The sequence below is a fragment of the Numida meleagris genome, chromosome 6, assembly GCF_002078875.1.
Source record: "Numida meleagris isolate 19003 breed g44 Domestic line chromosome 6, NumMel1.0, whole genome shotgun sequence".
Taxonomy (NCBI): domain Eukaryota; kingdom Metazoa; phylum Chordata; class Aves; order Galliformes; family Numididae; genus Numida; species Numida meleagris.
Window position 1 is genome coordinate 32,142,014 of NC_034414.1, and position 12,480 is coordinate 32,154,493.

The 12,480-nt window shown below is 39.5% G+C and overlaps 1 long non-coding RNA gene across 6 annotated transcripts in view; it reads left to right on the forward strand.

The window, feature by feature from the left end:
• LOC110401785 overlaps positions 1-12,480 on the forward strand; it is a 62,628-nt gene that overhangs the window by 28,512 nt on the left and 21,636 nt on the right. For all 6 annotated transcript variants that reach the window (XR_002440601.1, XR_002440599.1, XR_002440600.1 and 3 more), the window contains 2 exons: positions 2,553-2,611; positions 11,568-11,634. This is a non-coding gene — a long non-coding RNA (uncharacterized LOC110401785). The remainder of the gene's footprint in view (positions 1-2,552; positions 2,612-11,567; positions 11,635-12,480) is intronic.

Here is a 12,480-nt window from a genome sequence, read left to right on the forward strand (position 1 = left end):
TGCAAGCACCTACAATGAGTAACTGATGAAGCATTACTCAGGGTGAAAATGCTTTGTACTACAATGCTGAACAAAGCACACATGTCTGAGATGACTTAAGGGAAGGGTCTTTGTATTATTTTCTCATGTGCTTATTAATTCTCTAGTCTTACTTTTGGGAGAGAGATGCTTGTGTGTTGAAGAGATGGCTGATATCTATTTATCAGCAGTAGAGGACTGTACTCTGGCTTATTTCTACCCCTGCCCTCTTCTCCTGTAGCTGGGATCTGCTATCATCCAGGAGTTAGAGCCAGATTCTCAGCTGGTGCACATCAGCACTGCTGTCCTGAAATAAATAGCCATAACTTCACTGGAGTCACTGAAATCTAAGCTCAGATTCTTGGGTTTTGCAGTCCTTGAGAGCAGTGCTTTAAGGCTTAGGATACACGCTTCTGTGATACTTTGTTATGCTATAAACAAACACCATGGTTCTGATTTGAATTATAATATCATTCACCCAGAAACCAATAGAGCTCTGCTTATTTATACCAGCTGAGAGGATAGCCCAAAGGCTTTTCATGTTGTATGATACAGTCACGGGCTGCAATTGCAACTGCATCCCTCCCCCATATAAACAAGGAGGCGACCCCACTACTGCTGGTGCGATTACTCAGATGCAAAACAGTTGTTGGGAGAACTTGGGATTCAGATCACTGCCACAATGTTTATTCTGTAGAGAAGTGATGTGTGCATGCTGAGGCTTCAGTTAATTCAGAAAGACAGAAAAAGTCTGTATTTAGGTATCAGTGTGAACAGCCGGGTCAGAATTTGGGAGTAATTAAAGGATGGAACACTTAACAAAATATGTTGAATTGAATGTTTCCTGCAAACAATGTGTGCAGTCGCAATGCACTTTTGTTCTGATTTGTATTTAAGGCAGGGATGGAGTCCAGCTGCAAAGTCTGGATCTAGATCTGAATTTCCCAGAGTTCAAGGTTGTTGTGATCAATGGGGTTTATTTGGTTCCAGATCCAATTTGAATTTGGAACTTTTAAGGTAACTTCAATCAGATGTGCTTGGGATCCACTGGAATAATAATACAATAAAATCAGAAATTATCTCGTATTAGGTAGGGATTTTATTAGTGTTCCAGTTTAAAGTTTGACTGCATGAGAGCACAATTCTATGTATGTTAATAAGTTAAAGCAGGGGAGTTTATACATTATTTAAAACCACGGCTTACACATTTTCCAAAGCAAAAGAGCAGCACAAAAGCACAAAGTTGATCTGAATTCTCAAGGCAGTGCATGTGGTGAACATCAGCTTTCCCTTTCCTTTCCTTTCCTTTTTTTTTTTTTTGGTCAAGTTTGGCTAATGCTTTCCTTTTCTTCACAAGTACTATAGTGGTAACTGAAGGTATCTTCCATATATGTACAACATCAGGGATAGGCAGTGTCAACAATGTAAAGACCTTCTTTAGGTGCAGTAGCAAGAAAACATCCCCAGTCAAATGTTTTGAAGCTGCAGATAAATCGTAATGAAGGAACATGGGCTAGGAGGAACTGGGTACTGGAGGAAGAAAAGCACACAGTTTTCTACTTCAGTGAGGGGGAAAAAAACCCAACAAAACAGAACCCAGTTCATGCTTCTGAATTTAACCTGCAGTATTTAATTCGATATGCTGTCTTGATCACAACCAGTTATAGGGAAGAGATATTTAATGGTTGTGACACTTTGTCAACAGGAAAAAAACAAATCAGTGTTTCCCTTACTCTTGTTGCTTGCTTTCTTCAGCTAAGCCAGGTTAGTGGCTATGTACAGGATATCAGTGATGATAGTTTCAAGAGAAGCTCCATCTTGTATTTTTGGCTGGTGAGAAGGCATTTGATAAGACACTGTCAGGTAAAGAAGAGGAAGACAGCTGAGAGATAAAGAAATGCCTAGAGCAGTGAGGTCTGTGACTGCTGTATTCCTTGTGACAAAACTGAAACATACTGCCCAGTGTTGTGGACTAGTCCTGCATTTTCTGTCTGCATCACTTGCAGGTTATTGCTGGGAGGTGCTTGCACTAGGAGAAAAAAAACAAAACAAAACAAAACCAAAAAAAAAACAACCAAAAAACCCAGACTTCAGAGGACTTGCCAAATCCTGCATCAATATGAAATTCACAGAGCATTAAAATATATGTGAGCTTAGCGATTAATTTCTTGCCAGCTGGAAAACTACAAGTAGTGACAAAAGCAATGCAGAAATTCATATGCCATTAATAGACTACTTCAATACAGAATATTGTACTGTTCATAGCAGCAGATTAATGTATAACCAGTCATGTCTGCGCTTTCAAACATACCAGAACAGACAATCTTGTACATAATGGAGAGTCTCTATATTATGATTGATGTCCAAGACTTGTGATGTTATAAACTATTGGTTACATTGTTTTGACAATGAAAAAATTAACGAATGAGACAGATTTGCCTGCAGTGATGAACCATATCATAAAGAAACATTAAGAAAGACATAACATTTGGAAGTTCTTTCTGAAAAAATAACATTTTTGCTCTTTTCACAAGGAACAAAAGAAGCCAGAAACATGACAGATTTCATCAAGAGAGCTGTTCGCAGATTAAAAGTAGGTCTGATTTTATTTTTTGTTTTGTTTTGCTGTGCTAGACTTCACTTCTCAAACTACAGAAGAGTGAAGTGAGTGTTTTCAAGCTTACAGTTTTTTGCTTATGTGGTAAATGTCTCCTTACTGCTAATACTGTTGTTTAATGAAAGAACTGCATGTGTTTTGGTAAACTCAGAAGGGGCTGAACAGAAGATGCCGTTTAAGATCCACTATAATATTGATGTCTGCCTGTTAAACCAGCAGGGCCTCCTCAAGTAATGAACTATGGTAAATGGAGAAACTAGGGGGTGCTGATCACCATACAGGACCTGCAACCAACTGCATTTCAGCATAAAGAGAGTGGAAAGGTTGAAAGACAAATATACAGGAGCTAAGGCTTGTGAATCTTTGAATATTGAAGGAAACAGGCTTCTCTGTTTATAAATCAGCATAGTTGGGCTATGGCATTGAAGAAGCCTGCAGAAATTGGACATCCTGTTGAGTGCCAGGGAAAGGTAAAGAATTAGATCCCCTAAACTTATAGTATTTAGAGTATTTCTACTTAACTTTTTATAATGCAAAAAATATTCACTGCTTATGGAAATATCTCCCATTTCATCAGAAACATCAAGTATATTGCTAGTGAGATGAAAAGTCAGTCTATTTGTTTTCTCTTTGTCAACGGTTTACGGGTGTTTGGCCCGGCTCCGTGATGAAGGGGACGGGGGATCCACAGGCCCATGCCCCGGGAAAAGGGGAAAGGGGAAAAGGGTAAGGAGATGGCCCTGAGAGCAAAGAACAGCGGCAACAATCTGAGGAGAAACAAACTAATTTACTAAATAAGATATCGGAATGCAAAACAACACACTATAATACAATATAATTACAATTTAAGCTGATAAATCCAATACAGAGAGAGAGAATGTCCCAAAATCAAGGTAGGCCTTACTCTACTACCGATGATAAGACAGCTGGAGAGCAAGGTGCTGCCAAGACGAGAGACGGGCGGAAAAAGGGCTGAGGTCTTGTGATCCGCAAGTTTTTATACTGCGAGCTTTTATCTTTTCCCCCCGGCTGGAAATGGTAACAGAGGAGCAAAGTACCGTGGGGGATGTAGTAGTCCTTCTCTTCTGAGAACCAGGTACATTCACTACATGATGTTATGATGTGGATAACCGAAAATCATAAAACCATGACACTCTGACTTGGTAGCTTTTGTCTTAGTTCCCTTAAAGGTCAGATTTAAAAGGAATTGATCGAGATACCTTAAACTAAGAACACCATTCATTCAGATCCCTTTTCCAGAAGTTCATTTGGCAGGTGTTCAATGCAAACACTTTGGCTTTTGACATCAGAGTTCCCCACAAGCCAAAACATCTTGGCTGTACCATCACCTTGTCCCATCTCATTCAGGCTTCTCTGATGACTAGATTCTTGAAATTACAGAAACTTTCCTGTGGGGTTTTGTCTATATGCGAATCTAAAAGCAAACCTACATATGATAAGTCAATCAATCTTTCCTTGAAGTACAGTGATTGCAACTTCTTCCTTATAGAAAACATATGGGAGCAGAGTGAGTTGCTGTTCCTTCTCTTATACAGTGGCATTTTGGGAAGTGCCACCATATGTATTTGATTTTCTCCATGTGAAGGGTGGGGTTAGATTTGACTGAAGACATACCTGATATAGGACTGTGATTCTCATTCTCTTTCTCTCTTTCTGGCCCATAAATCTTGAGTTTTCTGCATAAAAATGACTGTAGCAGACAATCTTTTTAGTTCTTTTTCAAGAGAAGGGTAAAAGTGGCACTGAGGGACATGGTTTAGTGGGCATGGTGGGTGATCAGTCAATGGCTGGAGTAAATGATTGTAGCAATCCTTTCCAACCTTAATGGTCGTATGATTCTATGAAGGCTGTTAAATGCACCCATGACATTAAAGACCCACTTGCATCTTTTTGATCCCAAGAAGGTGCCATAACCACTTGACTTTGCTTGCAAGTATATTGAGAGAGGGCTCTGTATTCTGTATTTGGATAAAATTTTGTGTCTGTTTACTAGTGAAGAACTTGTAGGCACTTAGGGCGTGGTAGCTGGCTTACCAATTATTCCACAGGAACTGAAGTTAAATGATGTCGAGAAGAGATGAGTTTAAGCTGTTGCTGACTGCACTAGAGAAGTCCCACTCATTATTCTTCAAATAATTTCTTGGAATTTATGACAAGGTATCTGTTGCAGTATATACTGTTACATAGTGCTTAGAAACTATTGTCCTGTCCTTCCAAATTAACTGTGTAATATCCACAACAGAACATCAGTGGTAGGACTGAATTAATTTAGAGAGCTTTGTATAAGGCTTTTTAGAGCTGAGAGAAGCCTAAACCATTTAAAGTGCTAAATTCTGCTAACAGTACTGAATTTCACTGGACAGTCTAAGACACAAATCTGTGTGCTGGTTATTTGCAGTTTTCAGATCCAGTATGTAGCAACTTGACTCTGCCATGGAGAAAATTGTGTCACGGTACAGAAGCAAGTACAAAAATAGAATGCAAATATTTTGGTTTGTTCTGCATAACATTGCCTTTGAATGTTTTGGGAAACAAAAAACAATCAAACAAGTGGTAAACCAAGAAAGCAAAACACTGAAGTTTTAAAGCACAGCTACGTATGGAATCTAGAAGCTGTGGCACTGCCTGTTGTGCTTTACTTCAGTGCAGTCTTTGGCAATAAACTTTATTTCAATGGCTGTGTTTACCTATGTCAGTAACAGCAAGAAAACTAAGGTCTTAAATGTTGTGAAATTAGTTATGTCAGATGAATAATTTGCCAGTCCTTAAATAATAGTAGCAGGACACATGTTCACTAAGACTTCTCAGCATGAGATGTGTGTACCTGAAGAATACAAGTACACCTTGAAGTCAGGGGCAGCTAATCTGTTATTGCTGTAACAAGCCTATTTTTAGAATTGTACTTGGAGGCTGTTAGCTCTGATCCCCTCCAGCCTGGTCACCATAGTCCATCTGCTCCATTTGCTGTGAAGTTAAATACCTTCCGAAGTGTGTAACAAGGTAAGAAGCACACTGGGGTCATGCAGCTATTATTAACTCTGCTATTCTCAGCTTCAGTACACGGGCTGTTCAAGACAGGCACCTTCACAAAGCTTATGGCTTTGTACACATTTCATGGTGAAAATTGTTCTCGTAGATTGCTCTGTATGACTGAGTTGTTTGGTCTCAGATAAGGTAACTGGATGTTTCACTCAATGGTTTTATGCTTCGAGCTGTAAATCTTTGAAAGTTTCTAGAAGTCTGCCCCAGATGGAATTGCAGCTGAAGGACAGCATCATACAGTAGTTGTGGACTACACCAGTAATGTTTTCCAGATGGTGTGGCCAGAAAAGCATCCTGCATCCATTCAGCTTCAGTTGCGTTCAGTATGACTCTGCTTTGCTTGGAGGAGTAGAACTTGTTTAGATAAATGAACTGTATAACTCCCAGCTCTCAATCTCAATCAGTCTAGAACCTGAGGTAAGTGGTATCTGGCTTTTTTTCCCCACTATCATGGTTGTTGGGCCTTTTATCTTGACATCTGATTAGACAGAGATAAGAGACTCCTTAAAAAAATAATTTCTTCTTGCAATTGAGGGGTCTCTGAATTCATTCTGCATGAACTATTTATGTAACAAACCCGCTAGTTTTGCAAGTAGGAAGTGTGTATCTAGTAGTTTGCTGGTTCTGATAGCCCAGTTCTCATCTTCTCACTTCACACATCAGGCTAGAAGTGGAAGTCCTGTCTGTTTTTGGTTTTAACTGCATCTCTGTAACTCCATTATATTCAGACTGTGCCATTAGTAAGAGTCTTCTGAATCTGGAGATATTTTGTGAACAGACTTTCTGGATGACATTTCCAGGCCTCTGGCTGTGTTGGTCTTGGCCACCTAGTGTTTGTCTTAACCTCTGTCTTAAAAACTTCAAGTAGTTGGTTCATTGTAAGGATGAGTAGAATATGGGAAGAAGTGGTTATTAGACACTCGCACATGCCTTCGTTCCTTGGTTCAGGTCAGCCATATCTTAGCCTCCTTAGACACACATCTTGTTTACCATTCATATGTTTAGAAATATGGAAGAATGGTGGGACTGTGTTTTGCAAGCAGCTTGACATCAGCATGCACTCAGTTATTTGAAAATCGTTCAGCACTTTTGTGGTCTGAAGAGCTCAGTGACACAAGAAATATGTTTTAAAAGATGAACAAAATAATCTTACAACGTGCTGTATCAGCCAGAGAAAAATTCTGGAACAAATCAATTGCATCTCTGAAAGCTGCAGGTTTATGTTTCTTACTTTAATTGAATTCAAGTAATATTTTATGTGCACTTCTGACTAGATGAACAATGGCGCACAGGTAACTTTACCAGCTCAAAAATAACTGTTATAACATGACAAATCTCAACATCTTCAGTGTGGTCATCTGCCATACAGCATACTTTGTGCCACTAAGACATACCTAAAAGTTGACAATACCCTCTAACACACACCTTAAGGTGTTTTTGGCAGAGACTATATCAGCTCTGTGCTCCTCCAAGCACTGGCTTTTAAAGCGCATAACTAGAGCTTTAGTAATTGTAAATCAGCAAATACATATGTGTTGAGGTTGTTGCAGTACTAATTTACAGCAGAGAAGACCTGGTTCCACAACTTAAGCAGACAAACTCAATCAAGGATGTTTCAGAAGAGAACAGTCCAATCTTGTGGTCAAATTGAACTTTCTGTTTACATAGTTCTCACTTTAGAGAAAGCAAACTAGATGTTGAAATGATTTTTTAAAAATATCTCAATTTTTCACACATTTGCAAATGGGAGGTATTTAGCTGGTGTACAAGTCTCACAAGCTGCCTCTCAATCTGGACCTGTGAAGTTGAGAGAAAGCACCACAGTGAGACAGACAGTGAGAAACCAGAGTAAGGCTGCAGACGATGGGAGCATGCTGCAAAACTGCTTTCAGACTGTAAGCCAGAGGGGTTAACTCCTTTTTCTGCTGAGGACAGTACTAAGGACAGTGGTTGGCAACCATGCCCGTGGCAGGGGGTTGGAGCTCGAACTTTAAGGTTCCTTCCAACCTAAGCCATTCTAATGATTCTAATCCTGTTGCTGATCCAATGCTGTAGGACTAGATGCTGAGAGGAACTAAATCTGTCAAACTGAAGAGTTATACTTCGGTTCTTCTGTCTCTGGACTGTCAAGGCTTGGACTCAAACCTAGGATTTCTTCTCTAGGATGGTCCCTTTCCTTTGTTCCCTTCTGCTTTTGATTCACATCGTACACACCTTGCCAAAGAATTCAGGAAAATACTTTTTGATATCTTTGGAGGAAATAAGAGGCCAAGAAATCAGAAAACACTTTGCAGTGTAGCTGTTAGTATTTACAGAAACAGGAAGCCATCTCTTACGCTGGGCAAGGGCTGTGTAGACAGAGGAAGTCTGTTGTAATGTTCTGCTTTAACACCATTAGTGGGTTAGTGGCAAGGTATTTGCCTGGCTAGCATTTAAAGGCATAACTTGCATACATTAATGTTGTGAGGTGTCACAGTTGGTTACTCTAGAATACTCATGGGAATCCTGCTGTGTGTGAAGGAGCTCCTTGGGGCACTCCCTGCACTGCAAGAAAGTCTTTGGCCAGAGTGAGTGTAGGGGAGAGGGAGTTCCCTCTGCTGTTCCCTCTGTGTGAAACAAGCAGTTGGGTAGCTGATTCCGAAGTAAGGATTAGACTGAACTAGTATTAGTGGGGAAGGATGGGGAAGAAGGTAATAAGATGCATTATCTAGTAGTTTCTTAAATATATTTCAGTCCTAATCTTATTGTTAATACACTGGAAAAAAAAAATTGAGTAAAACAAGACTTCAGGGGAAGTGTGAAGCAGTTTCACTGGTGAAGGAACACCGGGGAACACAGATAAATTCTGAGCTCATTGTTTAAGCACAAGAAGTTAAGCTTATACTTGCTACTTATTGTGCTGGTACTTGCTGTGGCACAAGGATAGCAAAACAGACTGTCACTGTTAGTAAACGTCACTGTAACCTTTAGAGGATGCCCTAGAAAGTAGGGTGAGACCTAATTACCTTGCTTGCTTTGGAAAAGGTGGCTTGTTAACATGCCAGGACCTCAGCAGAAGACCTAAGGCTGAATGAAGTACAGTCCCTGTGTAAGAATAATTGGGTAATCCTCAGCCACCATAAATCAGTGTGATGCTCCTGAATGCAGATGCCAGCAGAGCTGCACCAGTTCTCTCAGATAAATCTAGCAATGCAGGGTAGGATAAGAAAGAAACCAGAAACAGAGTTGGAGCCCCTTTCACATCATCTGGGGCAGAGAGGAAGAAGGATGAGAGATCCAGCTTGCAGTCTGCTGAGCACTCCTGACAGAGCTCTTACAAACTGAATGCTATGTATAAATATGTTGGTGTGCCTGAGTACTAATGAAGGGGGAGGGATGCACAACTTGTAAAGTGGGGAGAGGAAGACTGCAAATGGCGCACTAAAGGCTGCCTATAAGGAGTAAATAAAACTCCAGATACACTCTTCAGTGTTACTTTTGCAATCTAAGACATACCTCATCTTAGACAAAATTAAAACTCCCCACTGTTGCTTAAATTTGAGAGACTTTATTTTAATCAGTCTTTAGTTAGATACTTACTCAAATAAAGCTAATACTATCTCTGGTCAAGGAACAAAAAATTGCTTTGCAAAGCGTTCATGGACAGGGTTGTTTCAAACTTAGGACAGTGCGGATTAGGTAGATGGGAGACAAATCCTGGTCTGTGACTCTTACTATCTCACATTCCTGACACATTTGCTTGTCAGATCAGAAAACACTGAGTTTCCCAGGGCTGTGGCTTGCCGGAGCACAAACCACTCTTACTATTCTTTACCTCTTTGGTTGCCTACTGCAAAACTTACAGAAAGGTCAGGGTGAAAGGAAAGCAGAGGAGTACTTGTTTCATTGGAAGCTTCCAATGTTTTGCAAAGTTGACATCAGCTCATCAATATAGCTGAGAACTTGGACCAGCAGTAAAAGGTTTACGAAGACAGTCAAACCAACTACAGGAACTCAGAGCCTGGAGCTTTGTGGCAAATATGCACCTAAGTGAAAGAAAACTTGTTGCCACTTTGGGCTAAACTTAGCAGATGTCTTTCTATTACGTATTTTAAGTACATGTGTATTTCCCAAACTGGCTGTAACTCACATGTCTCTGTGATGTCTGGTAATAGAGTTATGACTTTAAAGGTCCCTTCCAACTCTGAGGATTCTATGAAGATAGAACTCTAAAAATGTATTGTAGTGGAAATGCTAAGTCATGGACTGAAGCAGTGATGGAGCACCTGGTGGGAAGGCAGGGCCAACCCAGGGGAGCTCAGGTGCATGCAATGCACCTGAGTGACTGGAAGGAGTGGAGCCAGGATCTAACCCTTCCTAGACCTCATTTAAGGGTTGGCAGTGGAGGTGAGGGTATCTCTCTTGTGATCCCTGCCTACCTAAGGCCTTCCAAGGGTAAGTAGCTTTTCTTCCTTTGTTTCTGCATCCACAGCTGCTGTGTTTGGGCTTGTTCTCATTTGCTACAGCCTAGGATTGTGCCATGCAGCTACTATTGCTGTACTTTCCATCACATTACAGCATTACATGTATAAACAATTGTCTTTGAGAAGAGAAGAAAAAGAATTAGATGAAGAAATGATGACTTGGGGATAAACTGCATGTAGGCAAAATAAAGAACCCCAGCCTAAACAGAAGACATCAACTTGTCATTATGGGAATATATTTGCAGGGATCTTGTAAAGAAGGTACTGTATTTCTAAAAGCAGGAAAAAGTAATAGCAAATTGGAAGAAACTATTGCAGAGTAACGACTATGATAATAAATCTCAAAACTTTTCACAAAAAAATTGGAAGAGCTTGAGGTGTATAGCTGAGAGAAAAATACTCAAATATGGAGAAGGTCAGAGAAGGAATGCAGCTGTCCGAGTCTCTGTATTCACTTAGAATTGAATGAGATGTAACAGGCTTATTGTATAGAAAAAAGTTCAGGCAGTGGAAGATTTTTCTAACCAAATAAAGATGGGTAGTGGAATGGATTCCTGTAATATTTTTTTTTTTTTTAAGAATAAGTTATACAGCTCTTCAGGCTGATCTGTATAGCTGGACTTGCCTCAGGAAGGATGGAACTGTCTCCAGATCCACCTGCACCTACATGTTCTTTTTAAGATGTATAGTCAGACCATTTTTTTCTAAAAGTGTTTATCCATTTCTATGTAATGCAATGCCAAACACACTGAAGATACTTAAAGTGCATATGGATATAAAATGATCAGACTCATTCTTTTTTCCACTCATTACAGAGTTACTGTGCTGAGGCAGAGTACGAAATGGAGAGTGTGATGTGAATGCCTGTTATAGAAAAGACAAATGGATTTTTTTTTTTTGGAGGGGTGGGGGGACTATTTCTATACCATTTTTGTTTTCAGATACCTTGCATTCCCACAGTGGTCTTCTGCTGAAAATTTCAAAGTGCTTTTAGAAATGCTCGTAACACCTCTGAAGCACTTCCAGCTTCACATTGAAGATAGAGCCCAGAAAAGAACAGTTCAAGCTCTAAAACCTGCTGGCTCTATGCAGGACCCTGTGCAGGATTCTCAGTGTATAGCTCATCCACTTGTCCCTGCCATGCCTGTCAACGTCACTGCTACTTGTCAACTCACAGAAATGTCTTCGTATGCATCTCACCACTTAAACAAGGAATACCACTATGTTAGATAGGGGTACATGCACAAAGACATCTTACAAAAAGCAAAAAATAACTGTCTCTTTTGTAAGAGAAAGGGTAGCTGGTTTTTAGTAGTAGTAGTAGTAATAATAATTATATATAGTAAGTATATTTATAAATCAATAAATGTACAAAACATCTGTATCTCAATGTCATTTCTCCTTAGGGCAGGGACCCAGGGAGACTTTGCAGATGTTAATACAGCCCATTGGATCAAACAAACATTGATCCAGGTAAGAACTGCTCATTGATAGTATCAAATGAATATTATGTATCATAAGTCACACATCCATGTCTTTATGCTACATTTATACAGTTTGGAAGCCTGAACTTGCATAAAGTTTGTAACCTTGACTCACTGATCATCTTGCATTTCTTAAGAAATAATTAATACCATTACTGTTTCAGTAATGTCAGTAATTAATACCATTACATTTTCTCTAGAAAGTCCTGTAATTGTTATCTGATTGCTTCATATGCCTGCTTTATGATGAATATTTGTGTAATGCGGATGGCAGATGCTGTGTGAATGCATCTCCATGTTCATACTATTTAAACTAGGAAAGTTCTTAGAGGTAACTATGGTACTGGACATCAAGTTAAATTTTTAAAATGTCATTATACATAACTAAAAAACAAAAATACTTGCTGGTACTAGGTGGATTCATTTTCTATGAAAACTTAACTTCGCACTAACATGCCTTATAATGCCCTTCATGATATTGTTGTTAGAGGCAACAGTGGAAAGTATTTACACAATATAGGCAGAAAAACTCCTCCTTGGAATAAGAATAACCTTAGCCAAGGATATTTCTCTAAGAATTAATAACCAGCTGGGGTTAATGGTCACTGGCTTCACCTTAGGCCCTCAATTAATTCCTGAACCTCAACTGTTATTACCTAATTGACTTAGTTTCATTTCATTTTAACATTTCAAAGTGATCTTCCTAAAATCACCCTGACAGAGTAACATGGTCTCTGCAGATGCACACTGACATGGTTTCAATATTGTTACTTTGTCTCCATGCACTTGCATTGACATTTCATTTTGTTTTGACATCACGATGCCACATCTATGG